Source organism: Rhea pennata, chromosome 2, assembly GCF_028389875.1.
Source record: "Rhea pennata isolate bPtePen1 chromosome 2, bPtePen1.pri, whole genome shotgun sequence".
NCBI classification, from domain to species: domain Eukaryota; kingdom Metazoa; phylum Chordata; class Aves; order Rheiformes; family Rheidae; genus Rhea; species Rhea pennata.
The window spans coordinates 160,481,769-160,502,704 of NC_084664.1; the positions used below are offsets into that span (position 1 = coordinate 160,481,769).

Sequence of the window (20,936 nt, forward strand, 5' to 3'; positions counted from 1 at the left end):
AAAAAAGTCAAATAAATAAAGAAGTGTTTCCTCGAGTCTGGGATAATAAGGCCGATTCCCTCAGCTCCTTTCTCCGCAGTGCCGTGGTGCAGCGTGGTAGACGACAACTCCCAAACCCCTCTCTGGAAAGTTCAAACCCTTAAATACTTGGAATTGCTCTTTGAGGGAATTTATTTTAAAGCCGCTTTAATGGCAGCTGGGAATTACCGCGGAGGCACTTTGCTCTGCGATTTCCCAGCTGCTGACCCCGTCAGCATGAGCGGGGCCCGGCGCGTCCGCCCGGCTGGGGAACACGTGCAGAGCAGAGATCTCCGCGAGGCCGGCTGCGGCGCGCAGCGGAGCCGTCCCGCTCGCTGGCCGCCCCGTTTCCCCCCGTCCCCTCGGCCAGGAGATCATTGCCACCCTTGCCCGACCATCTTCCTCACCACCGGTGGGACAGTAGGACAATTCAGACCACCGTAGGATAACTTGGACTGGAAGGGACTTTAGGAGGCCTCAGCCCAACCTCCTGCTCAAAGCAGGGTCTGACCAGCTTGCTCAGAGCTTCATCAGAAAGGATGATGCTTTTCTGGATGGGGAAGGGAAGGAAACCTTCGGCTGAGCAGGAACTTGACCCTCAAAGCAGCAGGGCGGACAATGCTCGCTGCTGACCAAGTGTCCTCCCTCCAAGTCACAACTCACGGTCGGGAACCCTGCCAACGGATTTCATTCATAAGAGTTGAATGGGAATGACTGTTTTGCACGGCTGGTCTGCTTAGAAGCAGTAGGACGTAAAGAAAATTAACCCCCAGGTCCACTAATGAGGACACAAGCTTGCTTAGTTTGGATACAGTTGCTTTTTTTAAGCCAGCTGAAACCCAGGAGGGCTGAAAATTGAACACAACCTTATTTCTTCCCTGGCGTAAGGGCAGAGTTGTCTCTATAAGGCAATCCAACCTGCTGGTCTCAACAGCAGGCTGTCCCCGCTTAGCGCACTTGCTTTGTAACCACATTCGCCTGTCCAAAAACCAGCCATGACCTGCCAACACTAGGAAAATAAGCGTACACTGCTGAAAAAGTCTCGCTCTGCTGCTCAGACCACCTCAATGCCATGAAGAGGCATTGCAGAATATGCTTTGCTAGCCCATCACCAAGACAGCAGGCTCAGAGGACTGCACAAATCATATGCCACCAGACTCTGGCACCAAGCCACGGCAAGACAAGCTGTGCTGCCTTGCCAAACTGCTTCCGCTCCCACTACTTGATAAGAAGCGCTCTGTGCTAAAAAAAAGGGTTACTGAGTGAAGTCTCTGATAGCAGACCTGACTCTGAACATAGACTGATGTGCACAGAGCTAGTGGTAAGTCCTGCTTGAAGAACGGACGAATTGGGAGATGCCACCACGAGGCAACAGATCAAGGTAGAGCAGTTGGATCAGGATGTGTGTGAGGTCAGTGACCACAGACTTGCCTGTTCCTCCTGGAAAGCCAATATACTTGCCTACCCCATTGCACAGGGAAGGCTGTGGGTGCACTGCTCTGCTCCTTGTCTACATGGGCGCATCGTGTCCAGTCCAAAGCAAGAGACAGAGCACCAAGCTCTCCAGCACGACACTTGTGTGTCAGTGGGATACAAGGGGAAAGCCATGAGCTCCATCTGTTGCCACCACTCAGCTGCGAATCCACCTGCACCACACTGCGTCTCTGGTAGAAGCTACCAATCCACCCAAATCAAATGGACCCAGAAACCCACAGGGCAACGGTTGGCTGATATACATCAAACCACCAAGTGCTGAAGCCCTGAGTTTGTTTTTGTTGTTGCTGTCACTCTAAAAAGACAGTTGTGGAAAAACACAGCAGAAATAAGGGTTGACTGGCAGGTTGGTGGGGGGTGGCAGGGAAAAACTTGGCAACAAGGAAAGATCTGAAGGACATAGGCCTTTCCATTTCAGTGCAAAACTCCCTAGGGTGCCACTTCAAGTGTTTGCTGACCAACTCCTATGCTCTTAACAAGCTGGCCTTGCATACTGTGGCCAGGAGGGACATTCTTTCTGTCAAAACACACATACACAGACACTTTATAATGAATTAGCAGTACACAAGAGCCTCAAGCACGCATACTCAGCAGCCCTCCCATCACCACAGACGGGTCAGGCTCTGCAAGCAACACACTGCGTTATCACCGCACAAGCCATCGGATTGACTTGTCCACCCTTGAGCAGCACTGGTCAGCACCGGCATGCTGGGAACTGTCCAAACTTGGCACTTGCCTCCCCAAACTACCTGCAAGCTCAGAGGAGACAAGTAGGAAAGAAAGGCTGGTCCTCATCAACCTCAGGATCTCTGTCTCATGCAACTGCAGTCCCCTTCCCCTCTCCCCAGCGGGCTTGGAGGTGCTCCTGGGGTGCGACAAGGAAGCAGTCTGCTGCTTGGCCATATGGCCAGGCCAGCCCTTCGGATCCAACTCGTGCTGACCCCTCAGCCTATCAGGTCTGCCACTGTGATACCCACACCTTCGTTTCCCCAACTATCTTAATTTCCTGAATTAAGGGAAAAAAAAAGAAAGCAAATGCTCTGCAGTCTTGCCCTATTTTGAAGGTGTGGGAGGTGAGCTTTTGGTTAAGGTTAAATGGTAAGAGCAAAGAATTGGCCATGCTAAAATAGAAATAAAAATAGTATTAAAAAAAAAAAAAAGACTATTCTACTTCTGTATCTCAGAGGTCACGTGGCCTCCCCAGACATTGCATCTGGAAGGAGGACACCCTCAGCTTTTGCAAAAGCAAACACTTTCCAAAGCCCTCTTGGAGACCTCCCAGCTCGTCCTCAGGGTTTCTGTTTCTCTCCTCTTTCTCCTCAACACCAGGCCAGGGAAAGTCCCACAGTGGACAGGCCCGAGGACACCCTTCGACCCTGCTAGGACGTCGAGGAGAAGCAGAGGGACAGGGGACAAGGAGGCCAGTGTGCTTCGCTGCACCCCAGCGCATGCCGCCAGCGCCTCCAGCAACCCCGGGCCGGTCTGTGGTCCTTCATCCGCTCACCCTCGAGCAAGCGCCTGTCTCCAAAGCTTCAGGAAAAAGAGAAGAGTCAAAGCAAAGCCAGCTCCAGGCAAAGCCGGGAACTACCGCAGGGGTGAGAATTTACCGTCCATCGGAGGCGATGTGGCCGCGGGGACGTTTGCACGTAAAACGGACCCTGCCCCTGCTTCTCCCCCCATTGCCCCGAGCCACGGGACACTCGACCTGACATCCACACAGTTCAGATACAAGAGATTCACGCTAAAATATATATTAAAAAAAAAAGATAAAAATTTGCCTTCCAGGGAAACATTTGGGTACAGACCCCGCACAGCTGCGGACACCCCCCACCGCGTTCATACCTCCTGCTCGGACCTGGAAACCGGTGGGGAGGAACAAGGGTGGTGGTGGGAAGGGGGCACACGCGGCTGCACTCGGGAACCGTCCCAGGAGCCACCAGCGAGGAACCTCACAGACTCCCACCCTGGGCCTCGCTCCCGGCCGAGCCCAGAAACCTCAATTAATTAATTAAAAGATTTTTGCAAAATTAAAAGAGTTTGTGACGATTCGTCATGCAAGCAAGCAAAATCTAAGCCGGAAGGGGTGCAGACTTAAAAAAAGCATGAGCCTTTATTATTATTAGTTATTATTATTATTTTTAAGTCAGATTGCCTTTCACATTGGCTAATTTTTAAAGGCAGAGCTGTGGCAAAATTCAAACTTTCTCTTCACGGATTGAAGGATGCTGCTTTCCCCCCTCCCTTCGTCCGGACCTCGTTTACGGCTGCAAACCTGACCGGCTTCTCGCCGAGAGGCGGGGAAAACTCGCTTCCCTCTTCCACGACCAGACTTAAATGCAGTTTTTAGAGGTTTCTACATAGAGGTCTCCGCGTTCGGAAGCGAGAAGCCTGTTCAAGGGGCCGACACCGGCAGACGCCAACGAGAAACCGCCTTGACTGATGCCGGCGAGTGATTTTTAAGCTATCAAGCCGTACTAAAAAAAAAAAAAAAAAAAAAAAAAAAGCTATTTCCATATTTCCAGCCCGGTGAACATTACAGAAGCATTGCATTCTGCAAAGCAACAGTATTCAGTCCAGCGCATCGAGCAAGGACGTCGCTATGAGCCCGGAGGAAGGGCCGCGCCGACGCGGCGTGCCGCGGACGTCGGCTCCGGGCAGCCTCCGCCAGAGGCAGCTTTTTCGCCCCGCTCTCGGGAAATATTTCGAAACGTGGCTGGCCCCTTTTGCAGTGAAAAAAAAATGGAAGGGAAATCCTGCCGCCGGGTAATTCCCTGCGGACAGCACCCGCGCCAGCTCTCTAAAGGGTTGATAAATCACTTTTATGCACCACCTTCTGGGGCAGTTTTTGAATTAATTGGTGCAATTTAAATTGGTGCACTTCCCTACTTCTCTCTCTCTACACATTTTATGCAGCCTGCAGCTATCCGACCCCGGGGCGGGAGGGTGCAGAGGACACGGGACTCCGTTAGGATCCATTCAGAGATGCCACATACTGAGTCACAAGCGCTCCTAATCCCATCTCCACGTTGCTGTTCAAGCTCTCCCTTTCGCCCCACCAGCCCCTCTCGGCAGCAGCTAATCTGGAGCTCGCTTTCCTCCGCAGCTGCCCGAGCAAGGGGTGAGGCACCTCTGAGCGTCCCCACGCACGGGGCCAGGAGCCCATCAGGCTTTCCTGCTTTTCCAGCTTTCTGCCAGGCAAACGCTTGGGCAACCTGCTCTCAAGACATCTGGCCAAACATGAGCTTTGGTGTGCTTGTAGAAAATCTCTGAGCTGTTAACTCTGAAGCCTACTGACAACAGATGAGTAAGTCACCAGCGGTATATCGCGACTGGTGCTGCAGGTCTACCATCCCCAACCTTAAATCCCCCAGGAGTACTCCAACGTGCAGTATCAGCAGCGATGAGACCAGAAACTTAGTAATCAATAAAACTGTGGAATTTAAACTGATTTTACAACAGGGCAGGGAGATATTTGGTATTTTATATATAAACAAGGTACTGCCACTATTTGCCTAGACTTTCACTTTTTCCACTGCTATCAATAAATACGAAGGCTTCGTTTCAGGCCCCGTTTTGTTGCTGATCCCCTTTTGGCAAGGGTGATGCCACGCTTGCACGCACAGCCAAGCCCCGAACTCCCGACGCTCATTCGCCCCACTCACATTTCGGCTCCCTTGAGCAGGGAGGCAAAGCCGCAGCTGAATTAACCGGAAACTGGCAGCAGCATAAACTTGCCCGATTTCAGCCGATTGCTGGGATTAGCAATTGCAGTCGCTCACAAAAACCACCTTAGGTACCGTGGAACGTGGCACTGCAGAGAGGGCCCTTCTCCAAAGCGATCCGCCCAGCTGCACGCCGCGGCCCCTCGACCTCCCGAAGCCCCAGCGAGACGAGCAGGCCGGGACAAGGGTCGTCAGCCCGGCGCAGACGGGCTGTCGCGGTTCCCGATCCGCGGCCCCGCTGCCGGCCCGCGCGTTCGACGCCCACCAGCGCGGCGCGGCGGTCACCTGCCGGAGAGCTGCCGGGACGGCTGCAGCGCGCAGCGCCGCGCACACCGGGTCCGCCAGGATTATTGCAGCGCCGTGCGCGACCCCCACTGCCTCCACGCTTACTGCAGCGCCGTGCACGGCCCCTGCCGCCACCGCCAGCATTTTTGCAGCATGCAGCGCCGTGCACGACCCCCACTGCCACCACGAGGCTTACCGCAGCCTCCTGCACGGCCCCCCCTACCTTGCCGTCGAGGGTGGGCGGTTATTGCAGCGGACAACTCCGTGCACGGCCACCCCTCCCGCGCTCCTGCCGCCTCCGTTACCGCAGCGTGCACGGCCGGGCGCAGCCGCCGGCGCTACTGCACAGTGCAGCGCCGTGCACCCCCCTCCTCCGGCCGCCGGGGTTACTGCAGCGTGCAAAGCCGCGCACGGCTCCCCCGCCACCGCGGCCGCAGCGCGCACCGCGGCGCACGGACACCCCCGCCCTGACCGCACCGCGCCAAGCCGCGCACGCTTTGCCCTCCCCGTCACCCACCGCCGTGCCGTGCCGTGCCGTACCAAGCCACGCCACGCCGTGAATGCACCGTGCAGCGCCGCGTAGGCCCCCCAGGCCACGCACGCGGCGGGCAGCGCCGTTACCAGGCCCCGTGGACACCCCCTCGTCGTCGTCGTCGCCGCACACCGACCTGCTCGCCGGCCCGGCCCGGCCCGGCTGCGCTGCCCGCTCCGCTCCGCGCCCGCCGCCGCCGCACATGCAGCCGCCGCCGGCCCCCGCCCGCCCGCGCGCGCGCGCGCGCCGCCGCCGCCCCGCCCCGCCGCCGAGCCCCGCCCCGCCGCCGAGCCGGCCCCGCCCGCCGCGGCGTCACGTGGGACGCGGGACAGCCAATAGCGAGGGGGCGTCGGGCGCCAGGCGGCGAGGGGGAGGGGCCGGGGAAGGGGCGGGGGCTAAGAGGGGGCGTGGCCAAGGAGGGGACGGGCTAGAGAACGGGGTATAGAAATGGGCGTGGCCAGAGAGTGGGGCGTGGCCAGAGGGTGCAGGGGCAGTGGATAGGCGTGGCTAGGGCAAGGGGCGGGGCTCAGCGAGGCTCACTGGGCGAGGCTAGAGGGAGGGGCGTGGCTGCGGGCGGAGGGGCGTGGCTGCGGGCGGAGGGGGTGGGGCCAGGTGCGGAGTCTGGGTGTGTGGGGGGGCAGCAGGAAGGCCTGCAGCGCCCTAAGCGGTAAATCTAAATATAAGGGATGAATTTAACGTATCGTGGCTTCCCTTAGCGGCGGGGGATGAAGGCGGGCGGCACCGGTGTCACCTGGCGGCTCCCCCCGCCCCGCCGCCGCTTCGCAGCTCAGGGCCTGGCGGGGGGTTGCTGCTGCGGCCTTTTTTTTTGCCGTAAATCAAATGAGTTCGAGCGCCTGAGCGCTCCGCTTGATTCAATTGCTTATTTCTGATTTATAGTGGGGAGGGGTCTTTTAACCGAACCATTGCTCCGCGGGCGTTAGGGGATGTTACGAGAGGGGACGAACCGAGTAAGGGGGTCGTACTTGGGTAAGGGGGTCAGCAGGCCTCCTCCTTGGTTAGGGGCCGACCCGTTGAGACCTGCAGCAAGCCCACCCGGGAAAGGCAGATTTGACATCCGGGGTGTCTTTTCCACAGGAAAAGAAGAAAAAGGAAAGAGGAGGTTCACAATTTCGTAATACCGCGAGCAAAATCGGCAAAGGGCGGAGGGCAGTTTTAACCCAATTCCTATATAAAATAGTCTAATGCAAGTGCGGCGTGTGTGTAGAGGTGTCTATAAAAATTTTGCTCCTTTGCTAAGACTTCTGAATCTGTTAACCGACTTCAGAGAGTATCAGAGGCCCCGAATTTCTGCAAGTCCTAAATTAGGCAGCTAGTTTGGAGGATACCCAGCAGCACTCCTACCCTCTCCTTCCCCCTGCTCTTTAGAGGGAAAGGCCATCACGTAAGCACAACCTTTTATGAGCCGTCAGCAAATCCGTGTCTTGCAGTACTCCACCGAAAACGCAAACAAAACTGTTATCTCCCTTGCTGTTGACATTTAGGTTTTGCTGTTTGATTCTCAAGCCATTTTTTCTAAGTGAGAAAATTATGTTAATCACACTAATGCTTTAATGAAATATTCAGACTGTGGCTTTCGGTGATGCTTGAATCACTCTGGCGTAGCTTCGTGAAAGCTCTGGAGAAAAACAGTCCTCTGCAGGTCTGTCTGAGAAACCAGCCTGCAACCCTGTCAAATGTTTTCTTTAAAAGCAAAAAATTGAAAACTGAAACAAACAAACAAAAAAGCCCCAGCACACAGAAAAACAACTTTGCAGCTGCTCTAGTTAGTTTGGTATTTTTGGTCAAATCCCTTCTTGTTAAAACAGCAGGATCCCTTTCCTTCCGTGGGGATTCCCAGGCATGATGGGGAACTGCATTTGGCTCTGAGTGAATGTGTTTGTTTTTCTGCATCCTTCACTGTTTGTTAGTATGACATACCCGCCTCTCTTTCAGATGCAGTAAATGCCAGTAATCTGTTTTTATTTAGTGGAAAACCTGAGAGTGCTATTCGGCAAGCTGTTATTTTCTTACCATTGAAAATGTCACATGGCAAATTTTAGCACTCAAGCAGAATCTCAGCTTGACAGCTCTGGCAGAAGAAAAAGGGGCAACAGCGTGAGCCTCCACCACACCGCCTCAGAAGTGCTGTCAAACCCAGCTTGATCTTTCTTGCATGGGTGAGGCCCAAGGCTTGCTGTGTCTGAAAGCTTAGCTTCACGGCTGGGGGTGTAAATTGTACCGGTTATGCTGCTGCTCTTCGGTAGGTGAACATTTGTCTGCTGTAAGCTGAAAGGAAAATGAACGCATTAAAAATTGATGTAAAACCTGAGTAACACCTTCAAGTTTCCTGTCAAGCCTAAATCTATCTTCTGAAGGCAACTGAGCCCTGCCTCGTTTCTCTGTGTTTTAGAAAAACAGGCAGTAGCAGAGAGAAATGGTTCTACAATCAGGTCACTGCCTTAAGAGGATCAAATGGGCTTCATGTTAGCTGTAATTTCCTGATTTTGAATGGATTTTCAGCATGAATATTGACAATTTCCTGTGCATGTTAACATCTTTGAGCACGCTTTTCAATGTAATGCACTGAAAAGCAACGTGGAACAACTAACCTCTGTGCAGATACTAATCCTAGAGGGTTGTATCTCCCTTTAGAGTTAGTGGAAGGCCTGACCATGTTTTAATATGTGTGTCTTGTCAAACTACTTGTATTATAGCTAGGATGCCTTCTTGGATCAAGACCGTGCAGCTTCCATGTTCGCAGGAAGGATTGAAATGACATCCATATACCTGCTTTATCTGAGTTTCTTTAATCTTTTTCTCCATGGCCCTTCACTACCTCTCCTGTCCTTTCCGTTTCATCAAAATACAGCTTTGTTCAAGCCAGAGCACCGTAACAGTGAACTGATGGAGAAAAAAAAAGCCTGTTCTTTGCCATCTGCCAACAATACTTCTCACAGCTGCTGTGTTAGCGGAGGAAGCAGCAGAAAAGTGATAATTCTGTTTTGAAAAGGTTGCGGGAGTAGCGACTCCTCCAGAGTAGGAAATAAAACAGAGATTCCTGGTATGTCACTGTTAATGTCTAAACACTGATGCTTTCTTCCCATCCACTAACAGTTTAAAGTGAGCAAATTCTTCACTGAGTTTCTCATCCACTGAAGTCAGTATCTTGACTCTCCACACCAGGTATTTTTCTTTAGTCATCAAAACCACGTGCAATTTTTTTGACTCAGAAATGACTTAAAAGTTAGGCCTGAATTGTTTATTAAATTTTAGAGAAATTGGCTGGGGCTTCAGATAGTCCTGAAAGCAAATTTTATTGCCATGCATCATGGTAAGTAGCATATTGCGAGTTCTGAATTCAAGTTCCAACCAGATAAATGTAACCACTTCCTGTCACTTTGTCCTTGGGAATGGGGAGGGAAAAAAAAAATGTTGTTTCAGTAGAGCCTCACTTTGGGCTTTTGCACCTGGGGATAAGAATTCCCCCAGCAGCTGAAGAAAAACAGACCACTAAATGCTTTAAATGCTGTTCATGGTTAGTCAACTCTCCAAAGTCTCTCCATAAAACTAACAGGAGGTTTGAAGCTTATGCTGCAGGTGAGCTACGTTATTCCTAAAGTGGCAGACTTTTTACAATATCCTTCTGCATTTCTCCACAGGCCACATGAGTCTACAGATGAAACAAAGTTTGACAGTGTAGTCTACAGGTGGAAGATAACAGAGCAAGGGGACTGGTGGAGCACTTAGTGTGCTCTGTTCCTCTGGGAGTACAACATCTGGAAGAGGTTTCCAGGCACCAGTCTTAACACAAATATCATGTTCACCTACACTACAAGGAACCTCATTTTCTCCAGCTTGCAGAGGTCTCAGAAGCTGCTGTACAGTGCCTAGTGGATGCTTTTTCTTTCTAGGAGAGCTGAGGAAAGAAAAAACTATGCAAATGTTCTCATTCAGATTGTCTTTTTTTCTTTTTAAGTTAGCTTTTCCTTCAGGAGAAGCTGAAAAGGCAGCATTACCTGTTCAGGAAGGGTCATTTACTGCTGGACCAACACTTGGAATTCACTTGAAGGCACTGACTAATTGAGTTGTATTCAGTACACGAGCGAAACTGAAGTTCATCCATACGTGGAAACGCCTTTCTTTTTCCCACACTCATCAAAACCTTGTTTGTGCATTTCACAGATTCCCCAGGTATTAATAACCAAGAAAGATTTCAGACCAGCAAGAACTAGACATAGAAACTAGGAGGTTGCATTTGCATGAAAGAGAGATGGGGGAGGCTATGAAGCTGTCACTACTGAGTGCTGCAGATAGCCTGGATTATTATAGCTGCTCTCCAATGCAGTTGATGCTCAGTTCTGCTTTCTCAGGCAGAGGGCATAGGCTAGGGCTTTTGCCTGGGTTGAAAATATGGTTAAATTTTTGCAGGCGCTACAGCATGGAATGGCGTTTTAAGCACATCAGGAAAGGCAAAATGGGTCTTCTAGGGCGGGGTTTCTTCACATGCGGTCCCTGCGCTACTGGTGGCCCCCACCATGTCTGAAGGTGGTCTGCAAAATGCTTGCAGTCAAGAAAACAAAAGCATATGCATTCCTACGCATATGAGAGATGGTGGTGGGGAGAGTAACAGTAATAGATGAAGATTTGAAATTTAGATCTCTGTGATAATCCTTTTAGTGATGCTACAGGCTATGGTCCTAAAGTTTGTCCTGTTTTTCCCAAAAGGTGTAGTCCTTCAGTTTAAGGAAGTTGGTGGGGGCACAGCTGGCTGCCCCATCCATACCCCTTTCTGTTAGGCCCTAGAAACCTGGGTATGTTCAGCAAGAGCCCTGTTCACTACCGGAAATTATCTGTGACCAACCTCATCTGCCTATTCAAAACACATTTTTCACCCTCATTAAAGGACGTATTCACATAATCTTCCTTATCTTTATGATAAGCAGCAAGGCCCACTTTTTGTCTCACACCCAGGCCTCCAGACTTAGCCAGCCCAAAGGAAGGAAAGGACTATTATGTATAACCAGCTCTACCGACTAAGACTGTAGACACATCCTAAGCACATGATACCATCAGTGTGAGGGGGAAGAAGGTGTGCCCCAGGTGCTGGGCACCTGTGCTCTGGCAGAGACAAGCTCTGCTGCTGATAGGCTGCTGTGGAGATGGCAGTTGGAAAAGGGTGAGAAACACGGAGCTCAGAAATGTCTTTGTGGCTCAGAGGAGTTTCCTCCTGGGTCCCGTGAGATAAAAAAAATTGCTTCATTTCTTTCTGTCAGGGTGATTTTCTTCACTCTTGTCTCTAGAAAGGACTTTCAAAAGGATAGGGGTGTTGCTGAAAGTAGGCTGAGAAGGGAGCTCACCCACTCTCATATTGACTTTGGTAATGAGATGTCCAGATTACCAGCTGAATCCCAGGTAACTGGCACCATTCAAGCCAGCAGAGTCCTGGAGCTGTACATGAGGTATATCCTGGGGCTGGGCTGCTGACTAGTTCTCCTATGGGATCCATAGGATCTCAGCTTGGCTGGGCATGGATTCATTCCTGTGTGGATGCTCTTGTTATAGGCAAAAGCATCCTGTTCTGGTTAGGTCACTTGGACAGTAGATTAGCTGAAACCTGGAACTTTGTTTTAAAAAAACAAGCACTTGGAGCAAGATCTGGCCATTCTGAGGTTGCTCTGTTTTGCTCAGGGACAAACGTGAAGGAAACCTCATGGTTCCTGGGGTGGTGGAGGCAGGGGGGATGAGTGAACCTGGTTTTCAATTGGGAGTGTGAGAGACAGCAGAGCAGTTCTTCCTTGCAGATAAAAGTTAAAAACTCCTCTGTGGCAATCCACGGCAGATCTATGTTGTTACAAGAGAAAATTGCACGTGACTGGTTTTTAAGCTTCACCTGGGATGGTTCCTGCTTTCAGTCCTGGTGGGCCAGGTTTGACACCGACTGTGGCAGCAGGGAGACCAAGCCTCCCCTTAGTTTTGCTCTATTTTACAGGGAGCAGAGACAGGCAGAGGTTAAGTTACTTTCCTAAGATCATGTAGGAAATCGATAGAGCAGCAGGCTGGTCATTAGGGACATCCTTTCTCCACAATGTATAGCAAGAGAGATGGATGAGTGGTGCAGAGAAAGAGCGGGACTTGCCTGAGGTCAGAGGATCGTCCGACCTCCTCAGGCGTTCTCCCTGGCAGCAAGATTGTCACATACCTCCCCTTTCTTCATTGCAAGAAGTGAATGGGAAGGGGTGGGGTGGTGGGGAAACGAGCCGGTTGCTATTAAATCAGTTGAGCTTGACTGGACATGCACAAGCAATCTGGAGAAGGAAATAATTCTAGTTCTGTCTGGTTCAGCAGAAACTCCACCCACTGAAGCTTTCCGGCAGGAAATCAAGTTACAAACATTACATGATCTGAGCAAATTCTCATACACTGATCCTACCCCGGGGACAGGACACTTTAGCTAGAAGCTTACTGAGGCAGTAGTTTTACACATCTTAACCCTTTTTGGTGCGTCACACTGAGAGCACAGAGTTCCTTACGTTGTCCCAGTCATAGAGACAGCAAGAGAGGAGAAAATGGATTTATGACATTTGGGATCATTCTTTATCAATGAAGAAGTCCTGAAAACTGCCTTTATGTGGAAGGAGGAAGGGAAGGGCTGGGGATTCTTTCTCCCACTTGCTTTTCCTACTCAAAAATTGAGATCTGTTGACAGTATATTTCCTGGAACACCCTAAAGATGACCAAAAAACATGTGGTTTCTGGCACAAGTCTGACCATGCAGGTGAAACTTCTCAATAGAGAAGGGAACCAAATTGTACTTGCACTGTTTCAGTCATTTCTTTTTATTAACAGAAATGCCAGAAAAACAATAGGAGAAAAGCTGCCATGGTAAAAATTGAGACAGCTACTGCTTCAGCAAAGTGTTAAGATAAATTGTAAACTGTACATTTAAATTATATAATGAGCCTTAAGGAAATACACCTTGATGTTTGCTAATAGCCCTGAGATTTAGAAATGAGATAGCGTAGAGAGGCAGGGAGCCCTTCTTACAGAGTCGGAAGAAAAAAGGAGCACAGCTCATATTTTTCCCTTTATCCAATTACTGGAAAAGTAGACAAACAACTGAAACTGAGAAAGGATGAAAGGTCGAAGCTTTCTGCAGTGACAGCGGTGCTGTTTTTTCATGTGACCGCTGTTTCTGGGGATTTGCAGCACTACTGGTGGGTGTGAAGGTGGGACTGGACCCTACTAGCGTTGGTTCCCTTTGGTGCGTATGGTGTGCTGTTGTCTGAGGTTTCCTTTTCATTCGTGTAAGAAACAGAACATCTCCTGATGAAGGTCACAGGTTTGATTTTGATGGCTTACTCTTGTGTTTTTGGATGGCTGTAATTAGTAACATAGGCTAGTTAATACACTAGTCCATTCCTGCTCTTGTCTGACTGCAAGGGAGCAGGGCAGGATAACAAGAGTATAAATAGAGTTTCTTTAAAAGCCTGCTAAATAGAAATAGATTTTTAGAGAGAAGAGAGAAAGAATGGAGCACATTACCATAGTAACTGCCAATGGTTTGTTTAAGAATGGCAAAGAAACAAACACCACAAAAAGGCAAATTCAAGAGGAACTGCAGATTGCTGAAGGAATTTGTGAACAAACGGATGTCCGGATACTGACACCGAAGGGTGAGGTAAGAGCAGTGAACTTCTAGCAAAGCTATGCTTAAAAAATTCCTCCTGCTTTACTTATTACAAAGCAGTCTTAGAAACGTAACTTTGAAATATGCATTTCCAGTTAGGTTTTTCTGTGGGAGTGGAGGGTGAGGAAAAGCATGGGAACAATTTTCAGGCTGGAGGGAGAATCACATGCAAAGGCATACATGACCTCTGCCCAACCTGAACCCCCTTAAGTGCCAAGCCCAACTCTTGGTCATCTCAGAGGAACAGCAGAGAACTTCACCTTGGCCAGAAGCTGGAGGGATGTAACTCTATTTTTTAAATTGTTATTATTTCTACCGATCCTGGGCCAAATTCAGCCTTGGCATACATAATTTGATCTGAGAAACGGGCATTACAGTGATACTGATCCTACTTCTCCAACTGGATCAGAGATTTTGTTGATTTTGCTGTCCTAAGTAGCTCCTGCTTTTCTGTCTCCAAAGTCAGGTCATTGCAGCAGGCAGGGTATTCAGGCTTCTGTTACTCATTACTCCAAGCTCCCACTCCTTAAAGGAAGATTAAAGTAAGCTTTAATCATAGGATCATGGACATTTAGGGCTGGAAGAGATCATTGCAGCAGAAGTGGCAAATTCATCCAGTTTGCAAGGCAGATTTACAGGGTTCCGGGAAATGCCTACTGATCACTTGGTCAAGCAAATCAAGAGCCAGTGGTCTTGTATGCTTGTAAGTGCAGTGTGAGGACCAGGGCTGCAAACTCCAACTCGGAGCAATCTAACCTCACAAGAGGACCTAGAATGGAGATGCCTGTGGGCTGACTGGAGCAGGTCTGACTAGCTTTATTGGTCAGATGCAGTACTGTGCAAACACTGCTGAACTGGCCTGGCCCCAAGAGTAAAAGCTGCTCCCAGTGCATACAAAGCTTGTCTGTCCCTGAATCAGCCATGGTCTGGGAAGAGCCAGCTCAGTTTCTGACCTTTCCAGAGTCTAGGGTAGTGGGACCTTGGGTCACTCTGCTCCTCCGGGTCTATTTTTCCCACCTGTAGAGGCAAGAGCTGCTTTTCCCTCTTGTGCCCTGCCTCAGAGGTGTTCTGGGAGTACGTTCTGAGAGTAGGAAAATCTTACTGCTTGCTGGTACAGCAACCTGATCAGAGGGAACCTGATCAACCTGGGCCTTCGGGGATTCCCACAATGTCCATCACTAAAAATGTGGCCTAAATGTATTTTTCTGTGTGTGGGTTGCGCTTTGACACTAAAAACATTAGAGTCATCTTTATTACTCTTTTTTCCCCTGCAGGAAAGCTGTCAGCAGGTCAGGAGCACACACCAAAGACTTTGAACATGCTGGCATCTCTAGTGGCCAAAGATGCTGTCTGCCTTCTCTTATCCCATGTGCTACCGAGCTTTCCTGTCAAATATTTTTGCTCAGAGGATATACTTCGTATGTAAAATGACTGATCATAATGATTGCATTCATTCTCATGGTGCCTAAAGGGCTGCATCCTGGCCCAGGACCATTTTCTGCTGAATCCTGCATGTTCACAAAGAACATAAAGATATTGTCTGCCTCAAAGAGCTCATGACCTGAGAAAAGAAATAAGAGATGGAAAAGCAGGTGTGACAGTACCCGGAAGCTCTGTGATGGGACTGTCCCATGCTGAGCCCCAAGGGATCGAATACCAGAGGCAACTCAAAAGTCCCCACATTTAGGGTTTCTCTTGCTGTTTTGTTTTTAGTCTTTTAGTTTATAAATTAATCTAAGGATTCCCCAGGCCCTGACTCATATTTTTTAGAACCTCAAGGTTGGTGCTGTTTGGAAAGTTCATGCAGAAGAAAAGCCGTTAAGAGCGAGCAAACTGCCCTGTAAGGAGAGAAAATAATGGTGGGTTTATTCTAAAATTGCGCCAGGAACTTTATTAGGAAAAGGGAAACAATTGCAAAAGCCTTCTGCCTTTCTTCAGTGGAGAGCAAACACCATGGACCTTCCCATCCTATTGGGCTCCATAATGCAATTTAAAGCAGTACTTCATACAACAGGACAGGAGACTTTTCTGTCAAGCTGTTTGAGGCAAGAGGCTCCTCCCTGGTACTGACCTTTTAAAACTCTAGAGTATGCACTGGAATTCACCTTTTTCTCCTAAAAGATTCTCTCAAAGGTTGTCCTTGTTTTCCTTCTAAAACATTTCTCTGATGTGGGCATTGTGGCAATGGTATGATAGCTCTTTCACATTACTGAGCCTCAGGATGAAATCTGATGCACAATGTGGCTGATATCTCTGTAAGCCCATTAACAAAAGCATTTGTCAAGAGATGGAAATGATTTCAGTGAAAGGGGCTCTAGATTGCCTCACTCAGGCTGATTTTTGTGCAAAATCAAACCTACGGGTGGCATATTTATTTTTAGCTTTTGAACTAATTCATTTCTTTTTCTTCTCTAGAGCAAAATGCTAATCAGAACCCAACTGCTCTTTTTCGAGTTCCCTGGCCCTATGGTGAATTATCCCATATGCCCACCCATGCATGAGAAATTCAGGGTGAGCATTTTAGGAAGGTTTCACACAGTCTTTGATGTCTGTTAGCCTGGGAAATTGGTCCCCCTCCTGCTTCCCAGCTTGGAAGGTCTCACTGTGGTATCTTTAAGAGATAACGTTCCCTTTTACTGTCTGCGGTCTAGGCCTGTCTGGCTGTTTGCCTCTCCGTTGTGGGGCTGCAAAATGGGCTGCCTCGCTGTTGGTGATAGTTCCCTCCGCAGACTGCAGTAGGTCCTCTCGGAGAGGTTGGCCCGCCTGCAGAGCTGGGCAGTCCAAGCTGCCTCTCATCTCTTCTCACAGAGATTGAGTTATGCCAGGCTTTGACCTAAGTGAAACTGCTGACGGTCACAGGGATTTGAGTAATCTCCTTAGTTCGCAGTGAAATTTGTGATTCCTTTTAGGGAATAGATTTTTTTTTATGATTTTTTTTTCCTTTCAGGCTAACTTGCAATGTAAAAATAAACTGAAGTCCATGGTGGGAGATAAATTTCCTCCCAAGCTCAGGAAGGGCAGTCAGTTAACACAGGATCCTCCTGGCCCATCCCAGGAGGATGCTGCTTCTGGATTCATTCCTGGAGACAGCTGTTGTCCGACCTTACCATAAGACTTCCTTCCCCAGTGCTCTCCTCTGTGCCTTTCTGTAGCCCCATGAGGTCTGATTGCAGCCCGTGGGCACAGCACAATCCTTTTCCTTCCCTCCTCTCTCTGCTCTGCCTCAGAGCAAGCAGTAGCTTTAGATGTGGGGAGCTGGGATACTAAAGACCTGGTTTCCAATCCCGTCATATTAGATCCATCTCCTAGTGAAGCTCATCCCACTGGGATACAACCTGCAGGGATTGATGAATCATGGCCCAGAGGTCTGCTCTGCAGCCTGGACCTGTAGTTTCCTCCCAGGATAATTGTATCCTTTCTGTGTGGAAAAAGGAATCACTTTCTTCCCATCCCTCCCGCTGCCAGCATGTTCCTCTCCAGAGCACAGGAGGATTTGCACCATGCCTGTGATATGATTCCTAGCTGGGGAGCACTGTATTACCCTACCTTTCCTGGCTGTCCCACCATTCCCAGCCAAAGTGATGTTTGAGGGTAGATTCCTTATACCTTGTAAACTCCTCACATGCCCTCAAATTAGTTTTAGTTCTGTATTATGCCCTTGCATCTGAGACACTACAAAGATACTAGACCCGCCTTCTATGTGGAGGTTTGTACGTTAGTCCTTGTGACAAAGAAACCTCTGCTGACCCCCTGACGTAGGTCGTTGCTGCACAATGTTAGTATTAGTTAAAGAGCTATTTGCTCACACAAATGCCAGAGCCAGACTCCTTTTTTACTGTGCTCCATGGGGTTCCCCTTTCTAGACATTCCCATGAATCAAGCTGAGCAAGCTGGCAGGGGAGAAATGGTCTCTGAGTGTTGGCATGAAAAGCCCCACCACAGATTCAGTTGTCATTGTCCTCTTGCTTTGATAGCTTTAAGCCCTCCAATTCAGGACAAATGACAATAGCCAGAGTGGAATTCCTTTACTTTTCTTTTGGCATCTAAAGTTGGATGTCTGAGTGTAGATGACACTACAGCTACACTGTCAGCTCCCCATTTCATCAATGCAGAGAAATAGGAAGAACCAGAGTGTGATTCAGTCTACAGTAGTATCTGAAAGAGGTCAAATGAATCACAGACTGTAAAGGAAGCTGAAGCTGCATGGCTAGGCATAAAAGTCTACATTTTTGATGTCTAAATTTAATTAAGATGAATTCCTCTCCTGTGATTCAGGTGACCAATCACACAATGCAATAACAGACTAACCACACTGAGTTATGCAACTCTGATTTTATGAGTTACCTTCATCTCTGCCTCTTTTTTTCTGCCTGTGTAAAGGTGTAGCAGCGTCTTCTTGGTTTGTTTCTTAGGCCCTTAATGACTAGACTATGCGAGGTAATATCTAGCTGGCCACAGAGTTTGTGCTTGCCTTCTGAAGGAGCAGTCATGGCTGGCCAGCCGGCCAGCCAGCCTCACCTTTTGCCTCCACCCTACTGCCTCTCCTCTCCTCTGAGACAAGGCATCTTTGAACTAATAGGAATGCTAATGGGCAAAGTAGTAGGCTAAGTCTAAAGATCTCAAGCCTGAGATGCTATGAGATCAACAGCAGTTTAAGGGCTCATGTTGGTGGGGGAGGAGGACGTAGGAGAAGGGCAAGAAGTGGAATGCAGTGGGAATGAAGCTGTAAATGTGAATCTTTACAAAGATGGAAAATACCTAGCACAAAGTAATGTAAAGAAATTCTTGAATCATAGAAAATGGGGCTAAAAGATGGGATTGGAGACGTAATGTAGTCTATCTCAGTGCAGGAGATTATAGTCAGGATTCTAATGTCAGTCAATGAAAGAGAAAGTTGATTTTGCTAGGAAAATGTAGAGACTGGCTTGTTTTTTTCATTTTGTATTGGATCTGTGTCCAGTGGTTCACATGGTTTATTGTGCAATGAGCAGAATTGTTTCCCTGTGACTGCAAGACTAGCAATTTTATTCTCACAGTGCATTACTAGAAGCTTTTTCAAAGTTAGCTCTAGAATTCCCTGCCTAGGTTATCCCTAGAAATCACCAGATGGGAAACAGAATTAACAAACAGTTTGGTCCTCCTCTTCTGAACTTCAAGTGCATGTCGTTGATACCACAGTGCTCTAGAACCTTATTTCCCCAGTGAGAATATATTTCTTGTTCCCAGTAATATGTGGAAACCCTCTGAATTTGAGATCTGAAATAGATGTGCCAGTCTCTGACAGGGAAAAGTGCCTTGAGGAGGGGGAGGTTGGAGGGTGCTGGTAGAGACCAGCATTGTGGGATGCCTCATGGGTGCTTCTCTACCTCTTTTGCTCCTTCTACTAGAAAAGGGCAGGAACCCATGGCTGAGGACCTTGCTTCTGCCTCTGAGATAAGGAAATGGAGAAGTCATGAGTGTGCCTCTGGGGATGCAGTTGGAGCAGTGCAGCTAACACCAATGTGCAGAGCAAGCAAATGATGGTGCTTACTACAGAGGAGAGAAAAACAGAACCTGGCTAGATGAGGGTTGTGGTAGGCAATGCTGTCCAGGAAGAGAAGATGGGTTTTCAGCCATCTATCAGTGCTAGTCCTGACTGATGAGCTCAAATTCAGATGTAATATACTTAGTGAGAAACCTCTAGTAGGTCCCTTCAGGTGGGATTGGAAGTGACCTCTTGGGTCCCTGAGTCCTATCATCTTGGCTAGTGCCAGCATCATCTAAGAATGTCTGCAAATAATAAGCAGATCCCTGGCACCTGAACTCCTTTGTCCATGATCTCGGCCAGCTTCTGCCTAGAAGTCATATAGCCAAATAAGAGTAGTCATTTGCCTTAGCTTCTTAGTACTGAGAGACAAGGCCTGCTGGACTACGAGGTTAGTACAGCCATCTGTACTAACATCATAACCTTTCTGGAGATCCTTAAAAAATGTAAAAGACTTGCTTTTTTCACAAAACCTAAAAAATCTTGAATACTTTAGATCATATTAGCTATTAATACAGCAATAATTAAAGAATGATGAATGTTCCATGAATCCCTTGGGCTCAGTAGCTCCATGACCTTACTACTAGGAGGTATCCTCTCCTTTCTGCTTGTAACCCTTATATGGCTTAAACTGACCTTTGAACTAGTGAACAAATCCACATATTCCTAAAAAGATTCCCATTCCAGTCTAATAGAGACCTATGGGAAAGAGCGGTGTCTTAAATTGCAAACCATTTGGAGTGGGAACAATTCATATTCATTTCCACATTCTTTGTCACTTTGAGATATGGCATGTTTGATTTAAACATACATTAGGTTGTACATTAGTCTGTGATGGTTGAACTTTGTACTGAAATATATATGAGATGAGAGGATTATTCATCCCTGCATGCCATACCTGCTCGTGTGGACACACCTTATTTGGTCAATAAGTGCTGTAGGCAAATATCAATGATTGAATTTGGATCCTTGAGAAATGGATCAATCTTGCCTGAAGTGCCCTTGGTTTGTGGTATTCCCACACTGGCGTTTTAGCCCCAGTCACCTGAAATGTGCTGTGTTCTCTGGGTGCTGAGACGCTGAGTGCACTGAGGAATCAAGCCCTTTTAATGTGGCTCAGGATAGGCAGCAAAAGAACTGAGGCTCTCTGGAGGTCTGGCCTCAATGTCCAAGTGCTCTATAGTCTACAGGCTGTGGGCTGAGACATGTCTTTAAAGGGCATCCAAATCCTAATCCAATTTTTCTTGTCTCACACCAGCACAACTCCTGGAACGCTGTGCCTGTCAGTGAGGTTGCAGTGAGGTATCTAAAAGACAGCAGGATCTGGCTCACAGGGAAGATCGAGAAAAGCATTTCCACCTGAAAGTGGCACAGGAGTTAAGCTGACATGAGAATCGCCCTGATAGAGGCAGTGAGTTGCACGTAGAGATTTGGAGCAGTGCAAATCATGCTCTCGTGTGTTTGTGTCTCCCCTCAGTTCCCACGCCTCTGCACTTCCTTGTTTAGCCCAGGCCCGGAAGTAGAACTACTGAAATACTAGGAGGAAAGTTATTCTCATGGTGTTTCCAGCCCAAACAGAACCAGGATGGAGAGAGGAAATCTCATGAGAAAGCTTGACAGACTTCCAGCTCGGTCCCACTCAGGGCCATGGAGCTTCTGGTGTTTCATTTGAGT

At 48.7% G+C, this 20,936-nt stretch overlaps 1 protein-coding gene across 1 annotated transcript in view; it reads right to left on the minus strand.

The window, feature by feature from the left end:
* PTP4A3 (protein tyrosine phosphatase 4A3) overlaps window positions 1–6,255 on the minus strand; it is a 53,001-nt gene extending 46,746 nt beyond the window's left edge. Inside the window, exon 1 of the mRNA XM_062570699.1 lies at window positions 6,188–6,255. The gene's annotated coding sequence lies outside the window, so the exon portion shown is untranslated. The remainder of the gene's footprint in view (window positions 1–6,187) is intronic.
* Between the last annotated feature and the right edge of the window lie 14,681 nt (window positions 6,256–20,936).